The sequence below is a fragment of the Pelobates fuscus genome, chromosome 6, assembly GCF_036172605.1.
Source record: "Pelobates fuscus isolate aPelFus1 chromosome 6, aPelFus1.pri, whole genome shotgun sequence".
Lineage (NCBI taxonomy): Eukaryota > Metazoa > Chordata > Amphibia > Anura > Pelobatidae > Pelobates > Pelobates fuscus.
Window position 1 is genome coordinate 89,185,253 of NC_086322.1, and position 15,073 is coordinate 89,200,325.

Below are 15,073 nucleotides of genomic sequence, written 5' to 3' on the forward strand. Positions count from 1 at the left end.
AGGTAAGCCGGACCGCCGATAGTATGGCTGAGATTTGACGAACAGCAAATAGCCCGACCGCGGCTATTTGCTGATTACCTTGGCGTTCGCATGTTGTTGCCCGAAAAGAGGAGCGGGGGAACGGAGAGGAAGCCGGACCGGAAGAGGCGAGGACCGGAAGAGCCTGAGCAAGGACCGGAAGTATGGCTGTCACTGAGTGAACAGCGTGCGTACGGCAGGTAGGAAGGGGGGAGTAGCGTTTATATGGAACGCTTAACTCCTCCCACAAATACAGGCCTTACGGCCTTAAACATGTAACAATTAGAGAGGCATGTAACAAGAATAGGATTCTTAAACCTATTTTAAAAATATGTATGTTATTCAATGGTCTTTTCTTGACCACTAATAACACTTAGTACTTCAAACAGCTCCCTTTACTAGGAAAACCAAACTAACTATTCTATGAGAAGAAAGATACGATTAATAGAAGAATTAATAAATAAACTGCAACTTTCAGCCAAACATCTGGTTGGGAATGGGGTCCTCGCAACCTAGCCATCTCAGGGCTTGTCTTCAACAAGGAAAACAGGAAATAATATTTATTATATTATATTTTCTCTTACAGGGAAGTTCTCCAGATGTTTACATATGTTTGTTTTTTTCTGGTTCATGAGTTTGATTTACCCTGTAAATTGTATTGTGACATGTATTATTTCCTCAAGAAATACTTTTCCAAAAACTGACATGGGCCACAGTCCTCATTTTCAACCTTTTTATTTTGACTGTAAAACCGAAGCAAGAAAGGGAAAACCCAACACAGATAACGTGCTATGGGATTTGGCCAGATTTTTACTTCTTAACATGCAAACTTGCCATAAATGACAAAACTTACATCTGAACTGCAACATCTGCTCAACAGAGCAGATCATGGAAAGTAGAACTAGATCTCCCTTCCATTTGTGTCAGGGCATTAGCACTATGGACCGTCAATCAATAAAAATAATTATATGTTACATTTATATTGATTTACTTTCAATATTTTAAAGGGACACTATAGGCACCCAGACCACTTCAGCTTATTGAAGTGGTCTGGGTGCAGTGCCCTAGGTCCCTTAACCCTGCAATAGTAATTATTGCAGTTTTTTAAATTTAATAAATTGGATATTTTATCTTGGAACCATCTATTTCATCATTTGAGGGGTACCATCCTAACCACCTTCCTCTAACTTGAAGTGAGATCTGGATTTTCCTAAGGAGATACACACTAGAGCCCAGTGACATTGTGGCTCTATCCTTGTGAGCGTGCACTATTGTGCATTCCTCTTTTGTAATTTAGCAAACATTGTTATACAAAGAAGAGAGGGAAGTATGTTCACATGTTTTAGCTACACCTATTGTGTATCATTACTGAGAGTTTATGCTGATTTGGGTAAGAGGACATCCAACCCCTTGATGGGACAATTTATACAAGGCATTATTACAACTTCTAAATTGTGAGTGGCCAAATGGGACGCATATTTTTTGCACTTTATCAACACAGTTATACGCTATGTTGTTTTGCTAACTCCTGTTAGTGCATCGTTTGAAATCTAAGCCACTATGCTATGAAAGCAAATAATCAAATATTTGATTAATTGATTGATTCAGAGGTTTTCCTTAAAGAATACAAAGCATACATTTCCTTATTGTCTAGAGTCTAGACTTACTCAGTAATCCATTAAGAATGTGCACTCACACCATTTCTAAATTTAAGAAGAAACACACAGATACAATATAATCCCATGGACAGAAATGGAAAATTATCTAAATAGTTTCAAAGATGTACTTGCTAATTCAATGTGCTTTATTGTCAGTATGTTCCAGTAAAAAAGTTAAATATTCCAAGCTACTCGAAATTAAATATATTTCTGTTTTAAATGTATTTTATGTTGTTTTAACCCAGATTGGTTTATGTCCAGCATTCTTACTCATTGACTGAATAATTTCCATAATGAGGTCATATCTTCTATTGTCTTGAATGTGAGACAGTGATAAAGTTTCTACCATATCAGCAGAACATTTACAGTTTCTGATGTTGATATTACAGAAGCTAATAGAATCTCACACATCTGCCTGGCTAGTTCATCCCATTATTGCTCCCCTGATAGCCATCATTTCAGTAATTTTCCTGCAGTTTGTTCTCCTGGGCAGCATTAATCAAGTGTGTGAATATTGAAGTTGAATAACATACGAGTTTAAAAAAAAAAAGTATTATTTTTCAAAAGCCAGTGGTTAGAATGCACTGACCAGATTAATAAAGAGCCCGCAAATATGTGCTGGATTTGCTTTACGGATTACTTGTCCTGCTTCTTCCAGTATGAGTACGCTGTTCTGATCTGAATGCCAAGCACCGAAACGATTTACCAATGATGCCTCACAGTGTTAGTAAATTGTAATGTGTAATCCATATAGAGAGTGGTTCCATATAGAGAGTGTATACTTTATACATTAATCCCTTTAACATGCCAGTAAATAAAGTGCATTAAAAAAGTGTTTTAAAATTGTATAGTGCTTATAGTGCCAGAAAAGAAATATGGAACAATATAAAATACTTACATTTGCAAGAGTCTTTTTCTATTGGCTCTATCTGCTGTGCTGGCATTTCTTAAATGGAGACGCTACCCCGTGAAATTTTATCATTTGTGCAGAACATTTTTCCAGCTTTATTAGACAAATAATTAAAAAAAAAATAAAAAAAAAAAACAAGTTGCAAATACAATATTGGTCAAATAAAGACAAAACAAATTTAAAACATGAATATGAAAATAATACAAATATATATTGTTCCATAATTTTATCATATACATATTGCAGTATTTGTGAATTTGTTTTATTACATGTACAATTACCATCTCACCAGCAAGTGAACCTTTAAGAAGGAAAAGGGTTCTCCTAAGGACTCCAAAGCTACAATACTGAGCCATGTCCCTGGCTCCTTTTTATGAGTTTGTGGTTCTCAGACTCGGGAGCTATGTTGAGCATAATGCCGAAGATAGTTAAAACAAAAAGGAAAATAAAATATGAGCATAATTAAGAATATAGTGTAGCTAAAGTGGGAAGACCCTTGAGGAGAGGACATGGACTAGCACTTATCTTAAGCCTTTGCCTTGCCTAAGTTGCCCTCCAGCACGCCTTGTCATACCTGGGGAGGCGAGAGTTGAGGTTGCTCAGGGCTGGAGTGTGTTTTGGGTCCCAGGATGTGTGCTAAAGGGCCAGCTCACTGGGCAATTAACTTCGCCGAATGGCGATTTTAGGGACATTAAGTGTGTGTGTCTTCTCATAGGGTTAAATACGCTTTATGTTAAAGTCACCCTGTACCTAGGAGGGTGCAGGGTGCAATGCCAGCCAGACCCCAGGACTGTAGGGGCTGGCTGAGGACAAGTGCTGTTGTGGGCATGGCACTAACAAACTATGTTTCTACTCGAGACACCAGTGAGCTGTCCCATGTGTACCATGCTGTGGCTGTCGGAGGTGGACAAGGGGGAGATGTGTGAAGGACCACCATCATTAAGTACCATGCCCACATATGCCCCCTTTATTTGCAAATCATGTTTGGGCTAATAAGAAGACTGTGCTTGTCCCATTCTGAATGTAATAGAAATGAGGCTTAGTTATTAATCTGTGGGTAAGTGTTGGTGTCTCTTTGGGATATTATACTGGAACTCAGCTATAATACAGAGTGCTGCAATACAGTGTGATACAGTATGCTATAAAACAGTGTAAAATATAGTGATACAGAGTGCTATAATACTGTGTGATACAGTATGCTATAATACAGTGTGATATATAGTGATACAGAGTGCTATAATACAGTGTGATGCAGTATGCTGTAATACAGTGTGATACAGTATGCTATAATACAGTGTGATATATAGTGATACAGAGTGCTATAATACAGTGTGATACAGTATGCTATAATACAGTGTGATATATAGTGATACAGAGTGCTATAATACAGTGTGATACAGTATGCTGTAATACAGTGTGATATATAGTGATACATAGTGCTATAATACAGTGTGATACAGTATGCTATAATACAGTGTGATATATAGTGATACAGTATGCTATAGTGCAGTGTGATAAAGTATGCTATAATAGTGTAATACCGAGTAATACAGTATGCTATAATACAGTGTGATGCAGTATGCTATAATATATAGTGATACAGTATGCTATAATACAGTGTGATACAATATGCTATAATACAGTGGGATATATAGTGATACAGAGTGCTATAATACAGTGTGATACAGTATGCTATAATACAGTGTGATATATAGTGATACAGTATGCTATAGTGCAGTGTGATAAAGTATGCTATAATACATTTTGATATACAGTGATACATAGTGCTATAATACAGTGTGATACAGTATGCTATAATACAGTGTGATATATAGTGATACAGTATGCTATAGTGCAGTGTGATAAAGTATGCTATAATACATTTTGATATACAGTGATACATAGTGCTATAATACAGTGTGATACAGTATGCTATAATAGTGTGATATATAGTGATACAGTATGCTATGGTGCAGTGTGATAAAGTATGCTATAATAGTGTAATACAGAGTAATACAGTATGTTATGATACAGGATGATACAGAATAATACCATACAGTGTGATATAGAGTGATAGTGAATGCTATAATACATACTATATAATGCAGAGCATACTGTGATATGGAATGCTATCATACAATGTAATTCTGGAAGGCTAATGATCATTAACATTTCAAAGAAATGAACTCATCAATTAGGAGGCACAGGCCATATGGCTGAAGGCAGTTAGTTTACATTAGATCTAGACAGCCAGGCATCTCAAGTGTAGAATTTCACACCTTGCAGAGCCTTTGACATTCAAATTAGCCCCTTTTGAAAATGTATTTTTGGAGGGTCTCAGAATATTGCATATTTTTCAATCTCAGTTCAGTTGTACTCCCAGAACTGTGTGTCGTCCGGTTACTGGAGGAAAGGGATGCCTGCTTGTTTTAAGGGTTCCAGAGTGACTGAGGAAGGAATTAGCAGAGGTTACCGGCCGGGTTACCCGTGGTCCGCTACAGTTTGTAGTTGGTGTATACTGTTTCTCATGTTTGTCATGCCGCTTTGTATGTCCTTGATGTCTTCCCTTGTCACTTGCGCCCAGTCGCTGACATTTTGTATGTAACTTTTAATATTCCATGTCAGCAAACAGCATTTTCTGGATCTCCTGAAACCAGTTTTGTAGGTCTCGTTTGGTAGCAAGTGTGCTGTTGCACCGTGCAGCAATGGCTGACAGCATGGTGCTTTCAGTGTCCAGCTCCGTTTGACTAGATGAGTGGGCCGGTGAGCATGATGTGCGGTGGGAGCCATTTTAGGCTGCGCCTGGCGCTGTAATAAGGCGCCAATGTCGGGCTGTTCTGCAGAAGGGCCGGGGTGAGTCTTTTGTGTGCATCTCCCCATGATCGTGGGGGTTTCAGTTTGGATTGGGTAGAAGTCGCTGTCCGGATCGGAGTCACCATGTTTGTAGGCTCCACCAATGAGATTCTCTAGGTCGTGGATGGTTGGTAATTGGTAGGCCTTGGGTCTGCGTTTCAGCTTACCAGACCTCGGTGTGTGTAAGAAAGGCATCTATTGATGCGGTGTTCGATCCAGATATCGATTCTGTGGCAATGAGGGCTTGATGATGAGCACCTCTCAAGATTTTTGCGGGTTATTAGCCTCCGAATTAGAAGCCTGCAGATATGACGTCTGCCCAGCTTTAGGTCCAAGCGCCGCCCCCCGTTTTCTGAATTAAAAAAAAAGTTTTTACTCCATCAAAAGTGTTGCCTGAACAATAGTGTGTGTATAAAAGTGTGAAACATGATTGATAGTGATTTAAAGGTATATTGCCCCATATATATATATATTTTAATGCACTTTATTTACTCGCATTTGTGGTTGTCCATTTATAGATCCTTATAGGGAGGCTGTATTCCCCTGTTTCGATCCGGCTTTCGATTCACAGGCTTTCTGTGCCCCTGTCGCTTGAGTCATTATCTGTACGATGATGTCATGCGAGGGATTGGGCCCCAAGATGCTGAGCCACCATTGAACATCCCTCTGGAACTCTGATTCTTCAGCGCTGTCCACCAATGAATTATTGGATCTGTTGTTCTCCATGAGTTCAGCGATGAGTGCAGTTTTCGGCTTGTTACCCGCCACTCTTCCTGGAGCTTCCAGTAAATCCTTAAGTGTGGTTCGCTTGAGGAGCTGGTACTGCTGGGCCATTCACTGCATCTCCTTGTTTGGGATATCCATTCAGGAGAAGAATCCTGCCGTTTGCCACCAGTCAAAGTTTTTCCCGACCGCTATCATCGTCTTGGCCGAAAAGAGTTTCACGCGGTCAATCCTGAGTGATTTGTCAAGAGCAATATATCCATGAAAAAGGGGAGCTCCCTGATGATTTCAAGGAATGAGTGTTCACTACCCTGGACACAAGGTTCCCTCCAAAAAGCGCTCTTCTGAGTTGCTGGGAAAGTGGGGAAAATGAAAGTTCAAGGTGACCGGGAAAACCTGCATCACATGGCCCGGCCAGAGTTCCTGAGCGGTTGTAGGTTAGTCCCACTCATAGCATCTGGGGTACTCCGGCTCTCGGTGAATGGGAAAATGGGAAGCTAACAGGACACGGAAGGAGGAGCCCAGTTCATCACAGGTCTATTAAATGTTAACCAGCCTTGTGGTTTTTAACATTTTCTATAGGAGTTTTTTTTTATTCTTATTGAGAAGCTTTTGTTTGTCAACAGGCAGTAGTAAAGCAGCCTGTACATTGGAACTTTATTCTTAGCATTAGTTAGAGAGACCATATGTATCACTATACTATTTCTTCTTAGTCAATTGATTGGCATTCTTTTGTGGTCATAATAACTCAAGATATCCCAGCATTTTCTCACTTGTTTGTACTAGACAGCAGATTTCACACTCTCTATATAGCATTTCTTTGGTTAAAATGGTAAAGCTACTTTAAGAGCAGCAGAGGGCAGTAAAAGACCATTATAGATGGTGCATAGTGGGATGTATTTACATTTTTGTAGGTTTTTTTTGTTCTCTATTTTCAATCAGGTTTGCTTTGCACTTGGTGTTAAAGATTTTCTTCTTATGAACAACATTTCCAGGAAGTTATTATTAAGACAATTATTAATGGCACTTGGAAATGTCTAATGAATACACAGGTAGAATGTTCCAGTGTTTTTCAGTGAACAGAAAAGATTAAAAGAACACTCTTGACATAATAACTTCATTGGAATTAAGATGATATGGTGCCAGAAGACTCTAGGTACCTGATTCCCTAAAATGGCTCGTGAAAATATGTACATTTGTCAAACTGTTTTGTGAATGGGCAGTTATTGATTAACTGTCAGCTGCACCCCTGTCTGAGGCTTCCTGATTTAAGAATCAGAGAGTAGCGGAGAGGTGGGGGCAGAGCTAAATGGTGCTGGATACAAGACTCTGGGGTTAAACCACTCTTAATGGTTTAACTGCTAAAGGTAAACCAGCTCCAATGGCCTCCTGGCACAATAACAACTTCATTCTAATGAAAGTATTATGGTGCTTGGATTGGTTTTTAAGTCAAAATAATTTGTGATAAAACAATGAAGGTTATGATCTGGGTATAAAAACCACTAATACATAACCATATGTCAGCTGTCAGCTGGTGTTACATTTAGCGGCTCCAGGCTGATCAATGACCTACATCCAGCATTGAAAGTGCGCACTGCATACGGTCCTTTAAATCCATTGAGAACACTGCATCTGACTAGATTCTAGGTAAATAGACCCTGACAAGATCTTCCGGCATGGACACATGCCAATTGTGATTGGTGCTTTGCTTTGGTAGCAGCCCAGCAGTGATCACAATATAATTGGATTGACTCATTTACAGCATTACAGGGATATATGTAAAACAGCAATTAGAATGCAGCAATATACCACTCTGTTTTAACTAGAAAACCCATCTGCTGTCAGCACTTATATTCACAGAGTGTTTCCTTAGGGTTAGGGTTAAGGTAAGGTTAGTGTAGGGTTATGGCAACTTGTAAGGTTAGGGTTTGTGCAGGATTTGTCTTATGCTAATGTAGGGGGTAATGCTTGGTTAGGGTTAATGTTGTTTTAGGGTTAGACATCGTGTAGGGATAGTGTAGGGTGAAGGTTAGGGTAGGTATATGGTTAGAGTTATTGTAAGTATAGATGTAGGGGTATGCTTCTTATAGCATTGGCTGGAAGGGGTCGGTATAGGGTCTGCATTACCTACCAGAAATTAATTTAGATCCTAGACACATGAGCCATTTAACACCCAGGACTTATACATGCATCTACTTTGAGTGCTTTTTAATTAGTTGCACTGGATGTGTAAAAATTATTATAAGCAAAAATATTTATAACATTTTATTCACACGTAATGTTGTGTTAGGTATACATATAGGATACTGGAAGAAATCTCTTACTGTTCTTCAAAAAACAATGTATAATATGTATGGGGGCACTTAAGAGAAACTTTTAAATTACGGTTGATCAAACACAATTTCTAGGTTTCTTTTGGTTCAGAACGTGGACAATCTGGACAATAAGGGGTTACATTCCGAACAGTTCTCACTATAGTGAACAACTCTGTAGCTAATGAAGGTATGAGGTTACACTGTAATACTGTGTAAAAGCTGTAAAATACTAAACATGTTAGATCGGTATTCAATTGTCAGCACATCTGAGCAACAGTATTCACTACAGGATGTAAACAGAATAAATAAAAAATGTTTTAACATGTTAGTTCTGCTATTGCCTTTGTTCTAAAAAAATAATAATACAGTATGGACGTAAATCAATTCAATGTGCCATTATTTTATCATTGATTTATTTTATATCTGTGTGGCTATGAATTTTTATGTACAGGGACAATTGGCCCAGAGATTGTTACATAATAGGTATGGACAGATACAATTCAAAGTATTTAGATTTTATGTGCAAGCTTTAAAAGGTTTTAGACATGAGATATGTTGGATGAAGTTTTGAATAATTTTTGCCTGAAGACAAAATACTGCTTGATCTTATTCACAACTCACATAATGTTCTGTTCTTTAGTTCTTGGGCACAGATTAAAGAAGATCTCTGCGGCAAGTCTGTTCTCACCTACACGGCATATCATTTGCTTGGTTAGACAATAAATCATGCCAAATAAGAGAGCTACATGAAACACCTTGACTCCCACCTGGTAACTGAACATTTATAGTGTTATTCACTTAACCAGAAATTCACGGGTGAATTGCAAATTCTATGCCAGAATAACTAAGCTTGAAAAATAGTTGGGATCAAAAATGTTTTCATGTTTGGGTATTATATAATATTCATGCAATATAATTAGAGTATTGGCTTATTAAAGGAACATTCCATAGGAATGCATTTTAACAATTTAGTAGACATACCCCAAAAGAAACATGCATGTAAATCTTTTTAGGTCTTTGCAAAGAGCTTATCAGGAGCTAAGCTAGCAAGAAGAAGAAAGCCCTCCAAATGTCTGATTGACAGCCAGAGAGGTGTAATGGTTTATTTATAAAAGTGCAGATTTCTTTTGAAGCCAGCACTTTGATAAAATGAAAACAGTAGACATACTTTGCACTTGTGAAGTATTTCAGTAAGCTGATGTGATTAATGTTTTCCTCTAAAGGAACACTCCAAGCAAAATAAGAACTACGGCCTGCCAGGTGTGCCCTGGTCCCATGGTCAGTATTCAAACAATTTTGCCAACTTACCTGGGTCAAGGCAATTGAGCTGCATCCAGTCTTCTGGACTCCTCCATAGAAAAAAGCATGGTGGATCCAGAACCATGCTTACTGCCATCATTGGTCCTGTATAGCCCTGCTTCATTCTATAGAAGCTATTCAGGTTCTCCTGAAGGAAAAGACCAGAAGTAAGGGTTATAGCTGTGGGCACCCAGTAGGACCCAGGTAAGATTTTATACTGTACTAAAATTGTTTGACTACTTACCGTTGTATGTTGATAAGGCATTCCTGACACTCTAACCACTACATCTAGCTGCACCTGCAGTATTTAAAACCATGCAACCACAGCAAGTCCCTCAAACTGTGTGTACAATTATCTCCAAGTATGGTTAATTGAACTAGTGTGTCATAAATTATGTAATTGGAGCGGTTATTTGTCTCTAAATATTACAGGAGACTCTGGGCTTTGCAGAGTCCCAGTACGGGCCTCAACCCAGGTGAGCCCACCCTAGCACACCACTGGTATTTATATTGCTACATTTTGGACATTTAATTGCACTATTGGGTGTTTCCATTCATTTACAAAGAAGCTAAACATGTTTCACAAGCAAATATTCAGGCACGGCTCTAAGTCAATGCACTGTTTAAAGATTCATTAAGCTCAGAAGAGTCCAGACAATCCTTTAGAAACATAAACAACCCAGCCTAAGAGAATGTGTTTCAAATAAATTCTCTGCATTCTTTGCAAAATGTGAAAACAATAAACAGGGTGCATTGTTTTAAAGGTGTGTAAGTGACCCTTATGGGTAGAGATTTACTGGTATTTAAAGTCCCAGCTGATGCAACTACCAGTAAATTCTCCCCCCTCCCCTCTCCCTCCTTTTAATTACAAACTGCCTTGTATCTGACATGCATGTGATTGCTGCACCTGTGTCCCTCTTTTGGAATCTGTAAGCTGTCCAGCTGAACGTTATATTAAGTGGCCCGTAGAGCTCCGTAATGAAGGCCATATTAACTGTTGGGTCTAATCTACGGTTGAAAGATCCCCCATAATTCGTAAACACAAATAGCTTCTTTGTGCTGATGGGACGCAAATGGAAACCTGCAGTCTGCACACTTCATATTACTTTCCCTGTATTTTATATAAATACACCTTGTGAACAATGTCTGGATTTTGTTTTTTAAATGTCCCCAATGGTCTAGTTTTGCTAGCCAGGACAAAAGCCATTCAGACTTCAGTAGTGACTTTAGTGATTGTACCCCAGGAGTACCTCCTCTTGAAAGACACATCCTCTATCAGAAGCTGGCAAAATACACTCAATACATAGCTTTAAATACAATGTGGTGGAAGGATTGGCATGCATGAGTAGAAGATTATAGTAAGTTTGGAAACTTATCACATAATCATTACCTATTTATTTATTTATTCAACTTACAAAGGTAACGTATGTGTTGAATAAAACATGGAGCAAGGAATGCAAACTGATCAAGAACATCAAGCATAGATGGATTGCTTTCCCTATGAAAATGGGAAAATGATTCTTGTTGGAAAATTATTCTGAAATTCACAAACGCACACATGGTGAGCTATAACTTTGAAAGAGTCTTATGAAGAATAGTTCTGTACCATCCAGGGCATTCTGACACCAATATAGTGTGAAAGATGTCCACGTGGTGCTTCGTCATGGATTGGATGATTTTTAGCCAGGCAAATAATTCAGAAAAATAGATTCAGACAATCAAAACGTGTGAGAAAATGCACCTATCAGTGCACTGCAAAATGTAAAATCTATGTATATATTGTGCGGCACACTGATAGGAGCACTTTCCTGCCATTTGGTGACCAATAGAGGGGAAAAGGTACAGGTAAAAAAAAAAAAAAAGTATTAAATATTAATTAAATAATTTATTTTTTACTGTTCCTCCTTTTTTCCCCTCTGTTGGTCACTTCTTACTTTATATATGAATACAATCAATACTTAGTGGCTGTAACCTGACAATCAATCATCTTTTCTTTCTTGCGCCACAAATGGAACTCAGAATGACAACACAAACAAACTTGCTCATCCTTTTTTCGTGATATGTCGATATGGAGCTTCACCATTATGGAATTTTGACAAATCGCTGATCTACGAAAATTAGGACAAATCTCAATTCATTTGAAACCGAATGCAAACGTCTAATAACGAAATCGCAGGTTGAAGGTTATTTTAATTGAGAGATATATTATACACCAATAATTAAGTAATAAAATGCATGTAATATGATTATGCGATTATGAATATTGTGTATTACGATAATATTATTGTTTTTAATATTTGAACTCTTTACACACTGATTGCTTTTGGTGCCAGTGGGAAAGTACTGCATATTTTTGTAGGTTTGCCTTGAAAATCAGCTGAAGTTATTTTGCGAATTTGGCTTTACAATTCTTGTTCAGAAATTCAGTGTTTGATAAATCAAACTTTAAAGCAAACAACAGATTGCAACCAGATTTACCATTCGTAAATATGAATACTTTGATAATTAGCTATAATTCAATTATTGTAACCTATTTTTGCTGATTCGAATCTATATTGGTTCTTAACGAATAATCTTGATAGATCTTCATATACCATTGCAGAGTTTCTTTAGGGAGCAACACAGTTCCATTCCAACACCCTATATGTGCATGAAGAATATAATACAAAATAATAATACATTGCTTTAAAAAAATAGAAGCATCCATACTATTAAAAATGTACAAGGTAAATGTATATGATAATCTCTCTAAAAAAAAATATGTATAGCTATATGTCTGTTGGATCACCCATCCTATTATTTGACATCAAGTTACTTGGTGGCAATCTTTGCATATGCTCATGATAATTTATGAATGGCTTGTTATTGGACCGGAAGAGATATTACATGCATACTTGCATATCTCTGTTAATTTTATGATTTGCTGCCTTGGTATGCACGCTTTGCTAACTCAATAAAGCAGCACGGGATTTACGACATTAAACGATGTTCTTTTGAGAAGTATGATTTGTCTATTAGCACATATCCTTACACAGCCCCCCAGGATGTACATGTGTTGGCCCAGAGCTCCATTTTATGGTCTTTACAGTAAGCGTACCCTTTTTCTGAACTTTGCCATAAAGACTCGTGGATAGTGAGTACAAATAATAAAATATGTCGTTTATGGTATTTAACCTTTACCTCCCAACTCGCTTTCACTGGTTTGAATTATAATTAACAGTAAATATATATATATATATATTTTATTTAATAATAATAATTTTAAACAATAGAGTAACATTTATTGGAAACGTAAGACAGTTAACACAAAAACATGTGGTAAACAGCAATGTCCTTTACAACAATGATACTTAAATATAAAATTATAAATATTTACACAATTTTAATTTTTCAATTATTAATTTATCCTGGGAGCAGGCATGGAATTGGCAATGTGTATCTAGAAATAAAATCAAATAAATAGTGAAGTAGGATTTTTTGAGAATGACAAATATATTGGTGATAAAATGCAGTCAGAAATCACAAAGGTACAAGCATGCTTCCTCTGACACATTTTATTCATTCATTCAATTCTAGCCTGTTTAAGAAGATATACAGCCAATATGGATTAACAATTTATAATCCATTTTATTGAAACATAGACAACTAAAATTAATCTAACAAAATACCACTTAAACCAGAATCTGGAGTCATTGCATCATAATGTATCCATCCTTTACAGATGTTGTGGGGTTTTAAAAGGTTTTAGTATAACTTATCTTGCAATATTTTAAACATGGTGTGATGTATTTGCATAGAAGTATAAAAACATTTTTGTTGCACACATGAGTTATTGCAGTCTGCAAAGATTCCCTGTAGTGTGTTCACAGCGTGTTCAGAGACCTTCCTCCTTTCTTTTCCCTGTCTAGAACCAAGTTTCCATGCACTGAACTTGATATGTTGTCATTAAATTATTATTATGTCTTATTATAGTATCAACATATTGTACAGGGCTTAACAGTCACCATATATAAGCAACAAATAAATGATAAACACATTAAGTTAAATATGAATAAGAGTCTCATTTGAGAAAGATCCAAGGAGGATGTATACAATGATTTATATATAACATTTGTTCAAATCCTAATCATGTGTTCTATACTGAACACCCGAATTAGCCCTAGGATAACTTACTTAAAATCTCCAACTTTTGTTCACTCCTATGAAATGGAGGAAATACTGTATATAAATGGATTGTAAGCTTTTTGGGACAGTAACTCATTTTTTGCTCTAATATAGCCATAGCCGGTGGTTCCCAAACAGTCCTCATTGCTCACCAGCAATCCAGTATTTATGTATTTCCATCTTGCAATCCACTGGAGATACTGAACAAAACTTGGACTGTTGGTGGGTCGTGAGGACCGATTTGGGAACCACTGGCTGTAACTATAGATTTTTATTAAGCAACACAAATTGTTAAATCTTGCCTCACCCTGTAACTATATAGCAGCAGTGGTTCTAGACTGCCCTAATGGCTGGCTTTAGTCTGATATGCAAATGGACCCATCTGATATGCAAATGGTATAGATTCTCTCTGTAATGACACAAGTGAGCAAACTCTTTTTTGAGACCTGAGTGGGGACTAAGCGAAGTGCAAGATACTGAGATTTTGCCCATTCCCAAAGTTCTCATATTCTTTGTGTTTTGCTGCATTTTTTAATAAAAAAAAGCCTTGAATCTGGCAAAACATTGAAGGAGTGTAGTTCTATAGCTGCTGGTTTCTACCTTATAGCCACCATTACTGTATGGGAAAAAACAAATTTACTCGCTTTGGATCTCCAATTATAACCCATACGGAGTGTGATATAAGATGAAAAAAAATAAAATCCAGAAAATGGTCAGGATTTATTTTTTTGTATGTATTGTCTTTCAGTAACTTTTTGGTAAATATTAATTGGTAGATTACTAAAATGCATAACATTTTATTATTTGTAGAAAAGTTAATTGTTTTAGAAAAAAAGATTGATGTAAATATCTTTGATCCATCAGACCCATACATTATATAATTATTTGGTTAATAATAATAATAAGCAATGTTTAAGAGTTACCGTGGTAAGTGGGAAAACAGGCATGCGTTGCTACTTGTTTGGCAGAGACTTTGAATTTTTGTAGCCTCTTTAGTGCAGACATTTACAATGGTCATAATTTATCTTTCCAAATCTGTATTCATGTGTCAATACATAAATATTCTTTTCATATTTTCTTACAAACCAAAGAACATGAAACTTTACTTAGACAAATGCCTTTTAATTCATTTT